This window comes from Lithobates pipiens, unplaced genomic scaffold, assembly GCF_037356315.1.
Source record: "Lithobates pipiens isolate NorthernLeopardFrog02 unplaced genomic scaffold, aLitPip1_a1.2 Scaffold_30, whole genome shotgun sequence".
In the NCBI taxonomy this organism is placed as follows: domain Eukaryota; kingdom Metazoa; phylum Chordata; class Amphibia; order Anura; family Ranidae; genus Lithobates; species Lithobates pipiens.
In genome coordinates, this window is record NW_027507791.1 from 163570729 (window position 1) to 163588930 (window position 18202).

The 18202-nt window shown below is 51.7% G+C and overlaps 5 pseudogenes; all 5 read left to right on the top strand.

Annotated features, from left to right (window-relative positions):
- Positions 1-7419: 7419 nt before the first annotated feature.
- Positions 7420-7538, top strand: LOC143948936 (5S ribosomal RNA; annotated as a pseudogene).
- A 692-nt stretch (positions 7539-8230) lies between these two features.
- LOC143948115 (5S ribosomal RNA) lies at positions 8231-8349 on the top strand (annotated as a pseudogene).
- A 377-nt stretch (positions 8350-8726) lies between these two features.
- On the top strand, positions 8727-8850 carry LOC143949162 (5S ribosomal RNA; annotated as a pseudogene).
- A 289-nt stretch (positions 8851-9139) lies between these two features.
- LOC143949451 (5S ribosomal RNA) lies at positions 9140-9258 on the top strand (annotated as a pseudogene).
- Positions 9259-9647: 389 nt separating this feature from the next.
- Positions 9648-9766, top strand: LOC143948015 (5S ribosomal RNA; annotated as a pseudogene).
- The last annotated feature ends 8436 nt before the right edge of the window (positions 9767-18202 follow it).

Genomic DNA, 18202 nt, shown 5'->3' on the forward strand with positions numbered 1-18202 from the left:
AACTAGCTAAAATACACCAGCCTGTCTTCTGTACCCACTAGACTCTCTGTATACACTACCCAGTCTTCTGTATACACTGTCAGCTTGGATGTTTACCCAAGCCTGTCTTCTGTATACACTAGTCTCTCTATATGCACTGTCCTATCTGTATACACTCGACTCTCTCTATACACTAACCTCTCTATATACACTAACATCTTTGTATATACTAGCCTCTCTTTAAACTAGCCTCTCTGTGTACCCCAGCCTCACTGTTTACTCTAGCATCTCTGTATACTCAAGCCTATCTACATACACGAGTCTGTATTCTGTATTCACTAGCCTTTCTTCTGTATGCTGTAGTCTTCTTTTCAAATAACGTTTTATTAACTACCAGTATTTATTAACTATACATAGATATATAAACAGTACAGAAGTACAATGAAAGGCAAACAGCTGTAGAGCTGTGCAAGAGTAAGTATAGATATGCGATAAGCAGCGTCAGGTCACAGGCATGTGCAGTAGAATCCAATAGTTTGGGCGGCGGAGTGCTAGGGGGCAGAGGACACCAAAAGTCAGCCGCCCACCCCACAACCCCTATGGCCCAGTATGAGCTGCCGTGCGGCCTATGCAAAACACAAAATGCATAGCAGATGAGATCCGCTATAAAAACAGGAGAGGTGAGAAGGGAAAAGACAGAGAAGATAAAGAAAAGAAAGTGCCAGAGATCCAGGTCGCCATACCTTAACCAATTTGCCCTTAGTCTTCCCGCAGCCGCCATCTCTCCCAGACTTGGTCAAATTCCTCCAGCCTGTCCCTCACTCTGGCAGTCATTTTCTCCATTAGTTCCACGTCCTTTATTCTGGAGTAGAGGGCCTCCATAGATGGGGCCAGTCGACTTTTCCAGTTAACGGGCTGCTGTAAGAATATGCCGTAGGAGCTTCCGGGACGGCTTAGCCATCCGCGGTTGGGACAGGCCAAACAGAAAGATCTTGGGCACAAACGGGACAGGCACCTAAATACCCGGACAAGGAGCTGTTGGATTGATTTCCAGAACGGGGCTATCAAAGGGCAAGTCCAGTATATATGGAACAAGGTACCCCTGTCCTGTAGACAGCGCCAGCATCGATCAGAGGTGGAGGGATAAATTTTGTGGAGCACAGCTGGGATCTGGTACCAGTGGTAGAGAATTTTATAAAAGTTTTCCTTATAAAGGGTACATAGGGAGGACTTGGCCGCCTGTCTCCATATCCCCTGCCAAGCTTCCAGTGGAAGTTCCTCACCCAACTCCTTTTCCCATCGCAGCATATACTTTTGCTTGCCCCTTGCGTGAAAATGGTGCGAGTTGAGGATGCGGTAGAGGGTTGATATCATTCCCCTGCGGTTCCGTCCCTCAAGTATAATCAGTTCGAAGGGAGTGGGCGGGGAGAATTGGAGTCTCGGTGCTATGGGTTGCGCAAAATGTCTGATCTGTAGGTAACTGTAGAACGTCTGCCGGGGTAGGTCGTGTTTAGTCTGCAGCTCCGAGAAAGATAGCAGCTTTCTCGATCTGGGGTCCACTAGATGTCCCAGGTGAAATAAACCCCGGGACGCCCAGGGCCAAGACATCTGGTGGGTAAGGTTGTCCGGGAGTTTAGGGTTACAACGAAACGAGGTTAGCAAGGATGCCTCCGAGTGGAGCCTGTGTTCCCGGGAGAGTTTCCTCCAGAGCTGGTTAAGCTGAGCCATCGGCCCCAGTAAGCGGTTCGTATCAATCTGTGTTTCCGTGCTCCAGAGCAGGCTATTCGGGTGCACTGGAGCCAACCATAGCTTCTCTATCTCTGACCACTTGTTGTACGATCGCTGCGTGAACCATGAGACTATAGCCCGTAATTGCGCCGCTTGGTAGTACCTAACCAGGTCGGGGAATGCCAGGCCCCCATCCGAGCGCAAGGCAGTCATAACGGAGGCAGGAACCCGATGTTTTTTATAGTTCCACAGGAACTTCAGCAAGTCCTTCTGGAGCAGGCGGAGGTGCGCGTAGGGGATCGGGATCGGGAGCGTCTGGAACAAGTAAAGGAGTTTGGGGAGAATTACCATTTTAATAGACGCGAGCCGCCCCAAGAGCGATATTTGGTGAGCCTTCCACTTGTGGATAAGTGCCCTGATCTCCCTATAGAGGGGGGGGAAGTTGGCCTGGTACAGGGTATGGAAGGACGGGGTAATGAGAACCCCCAAATATTTAAGAGAGGAGTTCTCCCATCTGTAGGGAAACACCGAACGTAGGTGAGTTTCCTCTGCCACAGGTATATTGATCGGGAGGGCCACTGACTTGGAGGCATAAATTTTGTAACCCGAGATCTCCCCGTATCGCTGCAATTCCGCACTCAAGTTGGGCAAGGACGTCCTAGGCTGGGTCAGGGTGAGGATGACATCGTCCGCGAATAAAGATATTTTAAATTCCCTATCCCGAACCAAAATTCCCCTGACATCCTGATTGCTTCTAATGGCCTCTGCCAGGGGCTCCACACAGAGAGCAAACAGCAAAGGAGATAACGGGCAGCCCTGGCGGGTGCCATTGGCGATAGCAAAGATCGGAGACGTAGCATACAGGGTTTTAACTTGCGAGGTGGGGGTGGTGTAGAGGTGTTGTATTGCGTGCATGAAGGGACCCTGAAAGCCCATGTGGCGTAGAGTCGCTGTCATTAATGGCCAGCTCAGGCGATCAAATGCCTTTTCTGCGTCTAGACTCAGGACCAGGGAGGGGAGAGCAGTTTTGTTAGCTATGTCGATAAGGTCAATGACTCTCCTGGTGTTATCGCCCGCCTGTCTGTGAGGTACAAAGCCCACCTGGTCCTTATGGATCAGAGCAGGAAGAATCGCATTGAGGCGGTTCGCTAGAATTTTTGTAAAAAATTTTAAATCTGAGTTCAATAGAGCAATAGGCCTATAGCTGGCACAGAGAGTCGGGTCTTTATCTGGTTTCGGGATGATGGAAATAAAGGAGGCCAGCATCACAGTCGGGACCGGGGAACGTTTGAAGAAGGAGTTAAACAGCTTGGTCATGTAGGGGCTCAGAATAGGTAGAAATGTCTTATAATACTCGTACGGGAATCCGTCAGGCCCCGGAGATTTGTGGGCCGGGAGTGCTTTCACAGTCACTAGCAATTCCTCATCTGTAATTAGGGCGTTAAGGTCGTGAAGGTCCGAGTCCTTCAGTCGGGGCAGTGTCATGTTTTCCAGGTACCTATTAATGTGGGCAGTCAATGCGGGGGATGGTGGATTATGGGGTATATCCTGCTTGTTATAGAGATCAGTGTAAAAGGCCGCAAACGTGTCCGCGACGGCCTGCAGGTGAGATAAAAGGTCTCCTTTATTGGTTTTGATTTGGGAAGGCGTAGAGGCTTGTGTTTGATCAGCCAGTTTCCGAGCCAACAGGGTCTGCGCTTTATTCCCCTTATCATAATAGAGCTGTCGCAGACGGATAAGCGCCTTCTCCACTGATCCCAGAGCAAGATCTCTTAGAGTCATTCTCACCTGTACAATTTGTTTAATCAGTGTCAGGGAGGGGGCTCCCTGAAGCCTAGCCTCAAGGGTCTTCAACCGTCCCTCAGCCATCAGCCTGGCAGCCTGTGCGTCTCTCTTCAGTGCCGAGGAGAGGGCAAGGCAGCGGCCCCGAATAACAGCTTTGTGGGCAGCCCACAAGGTGGGGAGGGTAACGTCTGGAGTATCATTCTCAGCAAAATACAGTTGGAGTGAAGATTCCAGCTCTGCTTTGGACGGGAGATGCTGCAATAGGTAGTTATTCAGTCGCCAGTTGCAGGGCTTGCGAAGTGGGACCCCAATGTCTAGCGTCATGGTAATCAGGGCGTGGTCAGACCAGGAGATAGGTAGAATGTGTGCGGAGTGGACAGCCCTCAACGTGTTATTGTTTACGAAAAAGTGATCAATGCGCGAGTGAGTGCGATGGGGGGCCGAGTAGAAGGTATATTGGCGATCCTGGGGGTGCAGGGTTCGCCAAACGTCAAATAAAGCCCGTCTTCTGGTGATCTGGCGGAACAACTTAGAGTCCCTCAAGACTCTGGTTTGGGGCCCCTGCGGTTTCCCCACAAGGCGATCCTGTGGGACTGACGGAGTAAGGTTGAAGTCCCCCCCTATCACCAGAAGCTCGGAGGGTGTTCTAAAGAGGCGGGACAAGACGCTAGTCAGGAAGCGGTGCTGGCGTGCGTTAGGGGCATAAAGAGCACAAAGGGTGAGGGCCTGCGTGTGCCAGGTACCTCGGAGTATAACATAGTGGCCCCGCGGATCTAGGTATGTCGATGTGCACGTAAAGGGGGAACCCTTCCTGACAAGTATGGCCACCCCCGCCCTCTTGCGTGTGCTGAAGGCCTGAAATGCCTGGGGAAAAATGTCTAGAGGCAAACTTAAAGGAATCTCCCCGGTTGAAGTGAGTTTCCTGGACCATCACTATGTCCGCCCCGGATTGCCGAGATTTCCAGGAGCGCAAGATGGTGTTTTTTGTTGGAGTTTAGACCATGGACATTAAGCGACAGTATCTTAGCCATAATCGGGGGGGTGGTCGGGGATAGTCATACTTAACTGAAGCCGATGGAGAGATGCGTGTCCTGGGGAGAGAGGCGACCGTCGGGGAAGGACTGGCGACCAAGATGACCTCTTAGCGATGTCCGCACAGGGGGCGGGGTAGAGAGAGAATCTAGAAAAGAGAGAAAGGAGAGAAACATAGACAAAATACATAACCAGTATTAGCTGTAACATGCGCCAGGTCCAGATGCCCTATAGGGACACCGAGCCTAAGTGGTTCCGATAGGTCTCCTGGCCCAGGCGTCCCCTGGCCTAAAAAAAAAAAAAAAGGGGAAGGGGAAACCCAAAACAAAACCAGGATGGGGGGAAAAAAGCCGGGCAGGTAGACACCAACAGTTTATAGTCTCCGAAGGAACCGAGGGGTGGAATGAACCACGGGGGGGGTCAGTAACCTGGGAGTCGATCTGTCCTCGGACTCTACCTAGGCCAGCCCTGGGTAAAAGACAGTTCAAAATAGAAACCTTGTGAAGCTCAGGCCCTCGGGGGAGGGAGGGGGGAGCAACCCCCAAATGGAAAAAATGAGAGAGAGCACTCCGGGGAGAGCAAAAAAGAAAAAAGAAAACAGAGGCAAAAATAAACTGCAGGGAGTTCCACCGGTGGGGGAATCCGTGTCATTTGTGCGTAGGCGGTCTGCGATCCGGATCCGGTCCTCTGTGTCTCTTGGCCGAGGGTACTTTCTGCCAGAGCACCGGTGGAGGTGGGGTGGAGGCTATCAAATCCCAGGCAGGGAGTTTGGGGACAGGTATGCCCAGAGTGTCACAAAAGGAGGCGAGGTCCTCCGGGTAGCGAAGGGAGGCCGACTTCCCCCGATGTCTGGCCGTGAGGCAGAAGGGGAAACCCCAACGGTAGGGCATATTTCTGTCTTGCAGGGTGCGGAGGAGAGGCTGCAACATCCGACGTTTTTGGAGGGTTATCCAGGAGAGGTCCGGGTGCACCTGGACCGGGGCGTTATCAAACATAAGGTTGCGAATAGAGCGGGATTTAGTCATAATATCTCCCTTAAGGGGGAAGGAGTGTATCCTGCAGACAACGTCTCTCGGTTTGGAAGCAGGGCCTTTGGGACGGAGGGCCCGATGTGCTCTGTCCATCTCAATATGTTTGGCCGGGTCCTCTCCCAGCATTTCGTTAAATAGCACTTGCAGGGAGGCCTGTAGGTCCTCGGCCCGTCGGTCTCCGGGAGGCCCCGAACACGAATGTTGTTCCTCCGACCTCTATTATCGAGGTCCTCTACATGGCGCTGCATGTCCCGCAGGAGGAGGCGGTGATCCGAGTTCTCCAGTTGAGTGCGGTGTACGGCCAGCTTAGTCTCCTGAATCTCCTCCTCCGCCATCTCGACCCTTTCAGCTAGGTGTTTAAGGCCAGCATGCAGAGTCTGGATTTCAGCTCGGCAGGTGGCTTTCACATCCGCCACCAGTTGTTTAAAGTCATCCTTAGTTGGGATAGCGGTCAGATAGGCGTGCCAAGGGGGATGTCCATCCCCATGTTGCTCCGTGGGGGAGTGAGGATGCGATGGACGTCGGGGGGAGCCTCCCTGTGGGGGCCCCGTGGCCTTGGATGGGGGCCAAGAGGACAAGGGGTACCCGTGGTCCGGCCAAGACGTGATGTGGGGAGAGTGAGTCAAAGGGTCCGGAGAGGCCCCCTGCGATCGCGGGGAGCGAGGGTGGGCTACCTGAGCATAAGAAAGACGGCTGGCCTCCTGGCCTCTGGATGCGCTGGATTCCCGGGAGCGGGGCTGCCTCTGGGCCTTGGGGGGAGCAAGTGGTCTCCAGGCATCTTGGGCCCTCAGAGCCGCTCCCTCCGCTCGGCTGAGGAGGCCTTGGGGGTCTCCTGGAGCGCCTAAAGAAACAGGGATAGGGCACCCTCCTATCGCTGGGTCTGAGGCCGTCCGCAACAAGCGGGGAAATGCTTCTGAGCATTGCGTGGAGGGCAGATGGGGCTGCAGAATGTCGGTCAGAGTCCCTGGAGAGATGGGGGGCGAGGCGGGGGGGAGGCTGTTCACTCACCCCTCGTGCTGACCCGGCATATGCTGTAGTCTTCTATATACACCAGCTTCTCTGTACACCCTAGCACTGTAACAGTGCTAGGTTCCTGTATTACAGAAACAGAACACCAGCAATAAGGTGTATACTGTGCAGGAGGCACACAACACCCACTCTAACTTCTGCACTGCAGATGCATGTATTGCAGAAATTGAACACCACTAATAAAGGGTAACTTCAGGTGTGTACTGTGCAGGAGGCACATAACACCCACTGTAACAGTACTAGGTTCCCAAGCAGTAAAGACACTGTCCCTGCCTATCATCCTCTTTCCCTGACCACCGCAACACACTATACAAGGCCGCCGCGCTGACGGCCTTATATAGTGTGGGGTGTGTACTAAACCCCATTGAGCTATAATTGGCCACATGAATCCTGCCTGTGGTGAATTGTGGCTCTCCTCACAGAGGATGTCATATCTGTTCTTATTATATAGAACCTATTATGCTCCTCGTAAACTTTTTCAATTTGGCCGAACGGTAGGACGCAAGTTGCCCCCGGTGCGGGAACATGGGGGGAGTCATGATGCACATGTTTCGGAGATGCCCAAAGTTGATCCGCTACTGGACGGAACCATTGATCGGGTGTTTGGAACCTCCACCAGGATGGAGGCGAAGTATTGTCTCCTGGGATTAGTTGAAGGAGTTGGAAACCCGGGAAGCAGCCAGATGGCAGTTCTGAGATGCCTATTTCAGGCAAGGAAACTGATTGCCCAACCCTGCTTAGCCTCCAATGTTGGCAATGACTTGGTTTTTTTCGCTTGTTTCCCAAGATGACCATGTTGGCGTTTGTTAAGATGGTTGAGAGTGCCGAAGAGATCGCCTATGGCCCCATCACCTTGAAAGTGCCTGATCTTGTCTGATCTCGGAGGCTAAGCATTGTCGGGCCTGATTAGTAACTGGATGGGAGACCAACTGGGAATACCAGGTGCCATAGGCTTCTTTTTATGTTGTTGGCGTTGACATGGTTTTTTTTTTTTCGCTTTTTTCCCAAGGTGATCATCTTGGCATTTGTCAAGAGGGCTGAGAGAGCCCAAAGAAATCTACGGCCACATCACCCTGAAAGCGCCCGATCTCATCTGATCTCAGAGGCTAAGCAGGGTCCGGCCTGGATAGTAACTAATTACAGGTGCCGTAGGAATCATTTATATTGTTGGCTTTGACCTGTTTTTCTTTCGCTTGTTTCCCAAGGTGACCATTTTAGCATCAGTCAAGAGTTTTGAGTATGTCCCGAAGCATTCGCCTAAGGTCACATCACCCTGAAAGCGCCCGATCTCAGAGGCTAAGCAGGGTCTGGGTCAGATGGGAGACCGCCAGGGTCTATGTTGTTGGCGTTGACCTGTTTTTTTTCACTTGTTTCCCAAGATGACCATCTTGGCATTTCTCAAGAGGGTTGAGAGTGTCTAAATAGAACACCTATGGCCACATCACCCTGAAAGTGCACAATCTCATCTGATCTCGGAGGCCTAGTAGTGTATGGCCTGGTTAATACCTGTATGGGAGACGATCTGTGAATACCAGGTGCCGTAGGCTTCTTTTTATGTTGTTGGCCTTGACCTGTTTATTTTCGCTTGTTTCCCAAGGTGACCATCTTGGCGTTTAACAAGAGGGTTGAGAGTGCCCAAAGAGATCACCTACGGCCCCATCACCCTGAAAGCGCCCAATCTCATCTGATCTCAGAGGCTAAACAGTGTCGGGCCTGGTTAGTACCTGGATGGGAGACCGCCTGGGAATACCAGGTGCCATAGGCTTCTTTTTATGTTGTTGGCTTTGACCTGTTTTTTTCGCTTCTTTCTCAAGGCGACCATCTTGGCGTTTGTCAAGAGGGCTGGGTGTGTCTTGAAGAGAACGCTTACGGCCACATCACCCTGAAAGCACCCGATCTCGTCTGATTTCAGAGGCTAAGCAGCGTCAGGTCTGGTTAGTACCTGGATGGGAGATTGCCTGGGAAGACCAGGTGCCATAGAAGGATTTGGCCTGGTTAGTGTCTTGATTGGGAGATCGCCTGGGAATACCGGATGCCGTAGGATTCTTTTTATGTTGTTGGCTTTGACCTGTTTTTTTAGCTTGTTTCCCAAGGTGACCATCTTGGCCTTTGTCAAGAGGCTTCAGAGTGCCCAAAGAGAGTTCCTACGGCCAAATCACCCTGAAAGAGCCCAATCTGATCTGATCTGATCTCGGAAGCTAAGCAGCGATGGGCCTGGTTAGTACCTGGATGGGAGACAGCCTGGGAATACCAGGTGCCGTAGGCTTCTCATGACCTGTTTTTTTCCCCTTGTTTCCCAAGGTGACCATCTTGACATTTGTCAAGAGGGTTGAGAGTGCACAAAGAAATTGCCTACGGGCACAACACCCTGAAAGCTCACAATTTCATCTGATCTCGGAGGCCTAGCAGTGTACGGGATGGGAGAACGTCTGGGAATAACAGGTGCCATAGGCTTCTTTTTATGTTGTTGGCCTTGACCTGTTTTGTTTTTCACTTGTTTCCCAAGGTGACCATCTTAGTGTTTGTCAAGAGGGTTGAGAGTGCCCGAAGAGATCACCTACTGCCCCATCACCCTGAAAGCGCCCAATCTTGTCTGATCTCGGAGGCTAAACAGTGTCGGGCCTGGTTAGTACCCGGATGGGAGACCGCCTGGGAATACCAGGTGCCATAGGCTTCCTTTTATGTTGTTGGCTTTGACCTGTTTTTTTCGCTTGTTTCTCAAGGCGACCATCTTGGTGTTTGTCAAGAGGGTTGGGCATGTCTTGAAGAGAACGCTTACGCATCACCCTGAAACGCATCACCCTGAAAGCACCCGATCTCGTCTGATTTCAGAGGCTAAGCAGCGTCAGGCCTAGTTAGTACCTGGATGGGAGACTGCCTGGGAAGACAAGGTGCCATAGAAGGATCTGGCCTGGTTAGTGTCTTGATTGGGAGATCGCCTGGGAATACTGGATGCCGTAGGCTTCTTTTTATGTTGTTGGCTTTGACCTGTTTTTTTTAGCTTGTTTCCCAAGGTGACCATCTTGGCCTTTGTCAAGAGGCTTCAGAGTGCCCAAAGAGAGTGCCTACGGCCAAATCACCCTGAAAGAGCCCAATCTCATCTGATCTCGGAGGCTAAGCAGTGATGGGCCTGGTTAATACCTGGATGGGAGACAGCCTGGGAATACCAGGTGCCGTAGGCTTCTCATTATGTTGTCGGCGTTGACCTGTTTTTTTTCCCTTGTTTCCCAAGGTGACCATCTTGGCATGTGTCAAGAGGGTTGAGAGTGCACAAAGAAATTGCCTATGGGCACAACACCCTGAAAGTGCCCAATCTCGTTTGGTTTCAGAGGCTAAGCAGGGTTGGGCCTGGTTTGTACCTGGATGGGAGACCGCCTGGGTTTTCCAGATGCCGCAGGCTTCTTTTTATGTTGTTGGTGTTGACCTGTTTTGTTCGCTTGTTTCCCAAAGTTATCATCTTGGCATTTGTCAAGAGGGTTGAGAGTGCCTAAAGAGATCGCTTACAGCCGCATCACCCTGAAAGCACCCTATCTCTTCTAATCTCAGAGGGTAAGAAGGGTGGAGCCTAGTTAGTACTTGAATGGGAGACGGCCTTGGAATACCAGGTGCCGTATTCTTCTTTTTATGTTGTTGGCGTTGACCTGTTTTTTTTTCGCTTGTTTCCCAGGGTGACTATCTTGGCATTTTTCAAGAGGGATGAGAGTGCCCAAAGAGATTGCCTATGGGCACATCACCCTGAAAGCGCCCAATCGCCGCTTATCTCAGAGGCTAGAAAGGTTCGCGCCTTGTTAATACCTGGATGGGAGACCGCCTGGGAATACTAGGTGCTGTAGGCTTCTTTTTATGTTGTTGGCGTTGACTTGTTTTTTTTGTTTGTTTCCCAAGGTGACCATCTTGGCGTTTGTCAAGAGGGTTGAGCGTGCCTGAAAAAATCTACTATGGCTGCATCACCCTGAAAGAGCCAAATCTCATTTGATCGCACCTGGATGGGAGACCGCCTATGATTTCTCGATGCCATAGGCTTTTTTTTAAAGGCATTGACTTATTTTTTTATTTTTTTATTCTTTTATTAAGTATAAGTAGAACAACATAAATATAACAGTCAACCATACAGCATGACCTAGGGTCACAATTACATGGTAACAATAAATAGGCAGCCAAAGAACTCTGGGTTCTCAGAGGGCAGTCCTACAGTTTCATGCAGAAAAGAGAGAAACCCCACCTCCGACATGTAGTACAGTATAACTAGTGCAGCTCCGTTCGGACAAATGTAATCATGGAGAACAACTGGGACTACAGCGAGCCAGCTTATCATGACCTATGTGAACCAGAGTAAAATATGAGCTGGTCTCGTCCAGAACCCTGGGGTTCTTCTGGGTCCTGAAGGCTAGTAAGGAGACAAGGCATATTCAAAAGGGAGGACGGGGGGAGAAAAGAGTGCAAAGACGGAGAGAGAGGAGGGGGGGTATGGCGGCAGGGAAAAAAAGAAAAATAAAGACAAAAAGGGAGGGGGGGATGCCACCCAGGGCAGACATGGCCTACCTAGGTAAACGTTAGATGTTCAGTCATTTTCTGGGACAGGGGCGCTGCCTAATGTAGTCTCGAGTACCAGTAAAATACCTCCAGGGCCTCCATGTAACACTAAATGCCTCTTCAGTGTTGTGAAGGGTGGCGGTCATCTCTTCCATCCAGAGAATATGATTGACTTTGGAATACCACAGCACCTTGGATGGGGGCTGAGGTTGCCTCCACAGTGTGGGAATGCAGGCCCGGGCGGCGTTCAGGAGTTGCATCGTGAGGGTTTTTTTGTATTTTCGAACAGGCTGTTCGGTCAAGTGTAGAAGGCACGCTGCTGGGTTGTCTGCGATATCTACATTTGTGAGAGTTTTTATCGTCCCGGTCACCTCCACCTAAAAGTTCCTCAAGGCCGGGCATGCCCAGAAAATGTGTCCCATGGTCCCCGTATCTGAATTGCACCTCCAAGAAACATCCGGGATCGATCTATTCATTTTATTCAGAAGGTATGGGACTCTATACCAGCGTGAGACCATCTTGTATCCTGATTCTTGATATTGGTTTGCGATGGAAGCTTTATGTACTAAGGTCAGGATCTTCCCTATCTGTTGTGGGGTAAAAGTGATGCCTAAGTCCCTCTCCCATTTGTGGATAAATGGTGGGGTCGACTCCTCCTCCTGACTACTCAATAGGTTGTACAGGAGGGAGAGGGTGTGTCACACAGGTTCCCCTTTGTGACAGATGGATTCATAGGGCGTCAGGTCTCTAGGAGTGTAGGGGACCCTTTGTATGGCCAGAAGAAAGTGACAAAGTTGATAAGCACTAAACAAGTCAAGCGGAGGGTCAGAAAGCTCGGCGACAGTTTGCGTGGTCGGGAGCCCTCCCGAGGGCCACACCTCTCCCAGACGCTGTTTCCCCACCACTGTCAACTGTCGCAGTTTCTTGTTGGTAAATCCCGGTGGGAAGTCTGGATTACCTATAACCGGAGTCATTGGTGACGGCAGGGGAGCAATGTGTGTGCAGCGGAACAACCTCCGCACAACAGCCAACGTAGCTCCCACTACGGGGTGATCTCTGAGGTCTTTTGGTAGGGAGGACAGGAGCCACGGGGAGGTCAATAGGGGAATGGATCCATCCTCAATCTCCATCTCCACCCACTGCTTGTGTGCGCCATTACAATGCCAATCAACGACTCTCTCTAGCAGAGTCGCTCTGTAGTATTGTCTCAGATCTGGGTGACCCGGACCCCCCTTGTCCTTTGGTCTGGCAAGCAATTGCAAACGGGCTCTGGGCGGTTTGCGCGCCCAAATAAAGTCCCGGAGCAGCACCTGCAGTTGTCTGAAAAAAATTGGGGGTAACTGGATCGGTATTGTCTGGAAGAAGTATAAGATCCGCGGGAGGGCCGTCATTTTGAATGCATTACAGCGCCCGAACCAGGTCAGTGTTAAAGCATGCCAGTTTTGGGGGGGCGTGGCCTGCGGTGCAATGGAGTAGGACGTTTGTGGTGAGAGCTCCGCTCGTCCGTACTCCTGCTAACAGAATCCTGCACCATCCTTCCCTGGAACAGCACCTGGACGACCCTGCCTTCCTCCTCTCTCTTCCCCTGGAGCCATCTGCCCGATTTGGCCGCCGCGCGGAGCCGCTCCGGTAAGATACCCGTTCGTGGGGGCTGCCTTTAGGACAGACCGCGGCTTCGGCCTAGACGCCGGAGCGGCGGTCATCTTGCTCCACCCGGCGGCAGCTTCCTCGGGCCTCCTCGGCCCCCCCCCGAGCCACATCGAAGCCGTTCCACAGCACCCCCAGCTATCGGATCGCCCTCGGCCGCGGATGTGGTGGCTCTCCTCTTTATAGCTGCTGGTGGAGAGGTCCGCGGCGCCGGCCTGGTCCACGAGCCGGCGGCCATCTTGCTCCACCCGCGGCAGCCCCTATAGGCCTCATTGACTGTATACCTCCATGTATCTGCCTGCCTGTGGCAGCCACCTCACTCCCTGCCACCTGTGCAGTCCCTATATTTCCTGCAGCAGCCGGTTGGATAGCCTGTGAGGCCGGCCTGGGCCCTGGAGCAGGGGCCATATTGCTTCACCCACTGTGATCCTTTGCCAGGTACTCTGTCCTCACCTGCCAACCCTGTGCCCGTTTCTCCCCTGCTGCAGCTGCTGATTTTCGCAGGCACCAAGCCCCTGTCTACTTAACCTTAACTGTGGCACTTCACGGCTGTTGCGAGCGGGGAGATTGAAGAATTGGCCCAATACATAGCGGCCATCTTGGAACACCCCGGACCATTTATGGACCATGTCCCCACTGAAAAAGTCCACCGAGGCCGCTGACAAGCTCGCCAGGTACCGCCGTCATGAAGAGGAACACCGGGCCAAAGATGGCGCTGGTGCTCCCTCTGACACAGACCACTCTACGTCGGCTACTAACCAGGTCCTGGACGCTATAGCCCTATGTCAGAGCACGCTCACCTCCAAAATTGAGGAGGTCAAAATTGATGTGTCCCTCATCCGGCAAGATCTCTCTACCCTCCGGGATCGCGTGGCGGAGACGGAGACCCGTATCAGTAGGGCTGAAGACATCATACACCCCCTGCAACACACTACCGATGAGGTACGCCGTCAGCTGCAACAGCTTAGCGCGAAACAGGACGACATGGAAAATCGTCTCCGGAGATGCAATCTCTGCTTTATCGGCCTCCCTGAGACAGCTGAGGGCAATGATCCGGCGGGTTTTCTTGAAAATCTCCTGACCTCCACCTTTGGCAGGGAGGCATTTTCGGTGATGTTCGCAGTGGAGAGAGCTCATCGAATTCCGGCCCGTCCTCCTCCCCAGGGGGCCCCACCGCGCACCCTGATAGCGAAATTTCTTAACTTCCGAGATCGTGACAAAATCCTCCGCCTGACTAGAGAGAGGGGTAATATCCCCCATACCAATACTCATGTGGCAGTCTTCCCAGACTTTTCCAGTGAGGTGCAATGGCAGCGATCCAGGTTCCAGGAAGTTAAGCGACGCCTCCGGGTTCTACACCTCAAATAAGCAATGCTGTATCCTGCGAGGCTTCGCGTGGAATACGAGGGCCGAACCCACTTTTTCGAAGACCCTGCATTGGCTTCCACCTGGATTGACCAGAGAGAACGCCGAGACTGACCATGTTACCCTACCTGTAAGCTGTGGATGCTTTTCTTTCTTTCTCCTGCTCCCATGGGTGCCCGTGCTCTCTCCTGCTGCTACTCTGATGATTCAGTCATTGCGATGGGCACATTATATATGAATGCCCTTTGCAGGGCCAGGGGACTAACCCGGAATAATTACCCCCCCTTCTTTTGCACCTCGCACTGGATCCCACGGCATGACCATCCTCTCCCGGCGTCCTCACTGCTTTGAGATCCCTGCCTCCCCTGTACCTGAGGAGCGCCTGGGGAGGACTGTGGACTGCACGACATCCAGGACTTTTCTACTATACCTTATTCATCATCCACATGGCGGGCGGGGCTCCCCCATGCGCAGCCATGATGGTTTCACACCTTTTTGGCTCCTACTCCCCATGCACCTTCCAGAGAAGAAGTCGCCCCCCTAGGACTTTTTGAATTTTTAGGACTTTAGTGTACTTTTTCCTCCCCCATTTGTTTGACTTTTTTTTCTCCCCCTTTGTTTTTTTCTTTGCTACCTTGGGTATCTATGCTCCTCTGCAATTAAGTCCCTTGCCTCCAATGGGTCCTAAGCATTGGATGTTCCCTGTTGGTACCCAGTTCTGGGGTATGATGTCCAAGCCATGTTGGGGTGGCGCTGGACTGGGTGGGGGGTGGGATGTTGTGGTTTTTGTTTTTCTTACATCACTGTGTTTACTAAAGTTTGTTTATGCTGAAGGTACTATGTTAATGTCATACATGCATTATTGGAATTGGCTGCTATTGTGTTTTGTGCGAACTGAATTGGCCATGACTGCTCTGCTGCTTCTGGCCCGCCTATGGTTTATTGTATACGCTCTGCTCCCACCATGAGCTCTCTAAAGTTCCTCACGTGGAATGTCAGAGGCATGCGGAATAAGATAAAACGCACTGCCGCCCTGACGTTCCTTAAGTCCCAGCGTTCTGACATCATCGCGCTTGTTGAGACCCATGTTACTGGCCATCTCCAGTCCTCACTCAAGAAGCCATGGATAGGTTGGGTGTATCATGCTACCCACACCTCATACTCCAGGGGGGTTTCGGTCTTAATTGCTAAAAGGGTGCCATTTGATCTAGTGTTGCTCCAGACGGACCGGCAGGGCAGATATGTATTCCTGCATGCCACTATCAATGGATCCCCTATTTTGATAATAGCCTGCTATGTCCCCCCTCCCTATAACTCAGTTGTACTTAAGGAGGGCCTTGCATTTATGGCACATTACCCCTCGGTGCCGGCAGTGTGGATGGGGAACTTTAACATGACCCTCACTCCCGCTCTGGACCGAATGGGCACACTGGACTCTCCTGGTGTCCCACCAGCCCATACCAGACTACATCGTATATTGACCGACTTTGCTCTTGTGGATACATGGCACCATAAGCATCCGCGGGCTAAAGCATATTCGTGCTTCTCAGCCAGCCATAACACAATGTCCAGTGTTGACTTTATCCTTATCTCACAGACCCTGACACCCAGACTGGGAGATGTGGGCTTCGCTCTGAAAATTCTCTCGGATCACGCCCCCTACTGGATTACGATGCGGCTCCTGAAGGCCTCTCCCTCTCCTACTTGGCAGCTGAACCCATTTTGGCTAACCGCCCTGCAGGAGCAAGAAGACATCCCTGCGGAATTGCAACACTACTTTACAGTTAACAGGGACTCCGCTACACATGACATAGTGTGGGACACATTTAAGCTGTACGCCCGCTCTCTGCTCACCACACGTATTAACAGACTCAAGCGGTCGTCAAACCTTGTTGTCCAACAGGCTACAGACCTCCTACAAAGACTGGAGGAGGAGTTTCACAGAGACCCCTCACCTGACGCAGCTGCTGCTCTTAAGCTTCAGCTGCGACAGGTCTCCCAACTGCATACGGAAAAGGCCAAGCAGCGCATCTTTTTCTGTAGGCAAAGGATATTTGAGTATGGAGAAAGATCGGGCAAACTACTTGCTTACCTTGCCCACTTAGATCCCCGTCCCCCAGTTGTGGTATCACTGATAGACACCCAGGGGAATGGTATTACTGATCCACAACAGGTGGCGGAGGAATTTGCGAGGTTCTATCGAGCACTCTACGCCATCCGGGTCACTCATACTCCCCAAGACACCAGAGACTACCTAGCGAGAATTACATTTCCCAAATTGACAGACGCCCAACGCGACCTTTTAGAGGCCCCTATTACTAAGGAGGATATTTCCGAGGCTATCTCCTCTCTGGCCACTTCCAAGGCACCTGGACTGGACGGCCTACCACTTGAATTCTATGCCACCTACTCTGAAATTTTGACCCCTAAACTCCATGACCTATATGAATCCATATTTGGCACGGGAATCCTACCCCCCTCCATGAGAGAAGCGCAAATAGTTGTAATTCCCAAGCCAGGGAAGGACCCAAACTATCCGGAATCATATAGACCCATCTCCCTATTACAGGTCGACATTAAAATACTGGCCAAGATTCTTGCCTCTCGCCCTAATCAGGTCATCCTCACACTGATTCACCCTCACCAGACCGGCTTTATGCCAGGGAAAAACACTGCCATGAATATCCGCCGCCTACTTATGAACATCCAGGGATCCCATGACGAAGTCGGCTCGCGGGTTGTGGTGGCCTTGGATGCTGCCAAGGCCTTCGACTCCGTGGAGTGGAACTACCTGTGGGAGTGCCTCTCGGGATTTGGACTTGACCCCAACTTTATTCGATGGGTCCAACTCCTATATCAATCCCCGAGAGCCAAGGTGTTTGTGAACGGTTGGCTCTCCGATCAGTTCCCGCTGGAGAGAGGGACTCGACAAGGTTGCCCCCTTTCTCCCATGCTGTATGCGTTGGCTGTGGAGCCACTGGCTATTATGGTTCGCGCAGACTCCAGTATTCGTGGCCTTAGGATAGGGAATTTGGAAGAAAAGATCGGGCTGTATGCTGACGATACACTCCTCTACTTAGCCGACTCGGGTCCCTCCCTTCTTGCAGCCCTTCACACCATAGACTGTCTTGGTAGTCATTCGGGTCTGAGTATCAACTGGTCTAAATCCCAGATCCTTCCGCTTGATCATTTCCCCTCTGTACCCACGTCCCCTCCTCTAAATCTCCCTAGGGTTTCAGTGGTCAAGTATTTAGGAGTGCAGGTCACCAGATTGCTGACAGACTATGTACCCCTTAACATTGAACCCCTCTACACCCTGATTAAGAACAAGACACAAACCTGGGCCAGACTACCTCTGGGTGTTATGGGACGCATCAGTCTGGTCAAAATGATACTCCTGCCCAAGATACTTTATTTGGTGTGGCATGCACCCCTGTATATACCACAAAATTTTTTCAAGACGATTGAATCAATTCTTAATTCATTTATATGGGGTCACAGCAGACACAAATTGTCTTGGAGAATTCTGAAGAACCCGGTAACAATGGGAGGGGCTGCCCTTCCAGATCTCCAGGATTATTATCTTGCCTCCCAGTTGTCCCATTTTTATCACTTTGACAAGAGCGAGCTGCCAAGATACCAGACATTACTTTGTAAACGCCCTGACGACCCTGCCCACACCCCACTTCAGTCAATCCTTAGGGCCCCATTGCCACGACGTTCCCCCCATCACAAAGAAGACATGTTGACGCACCACCGGAGGGTATGGCGGACGGCCCTAAAACAACTTGGGACCCCACAGTTTCATTGTTACACTCCTCTCTGGTTTAACACTCAGTTGCCCGAACTGCTGTCCGTTCCAGACCCCGCAGCTTGGACACGCTATGGCATCCTATACATGCACCAAATTATGACTAACACTGGGCTTAAATCCTTTCAAACGCTAAAGGAAGAATTCACACTCCCTAACCACCTCTTCTTCAGATATTTACAGCTCCGACACGCGATACAGACTCAATTTGCCGATTCCAACCCCACCCTGACAGTCCCCCCTATAGTGGATATAGTCACGG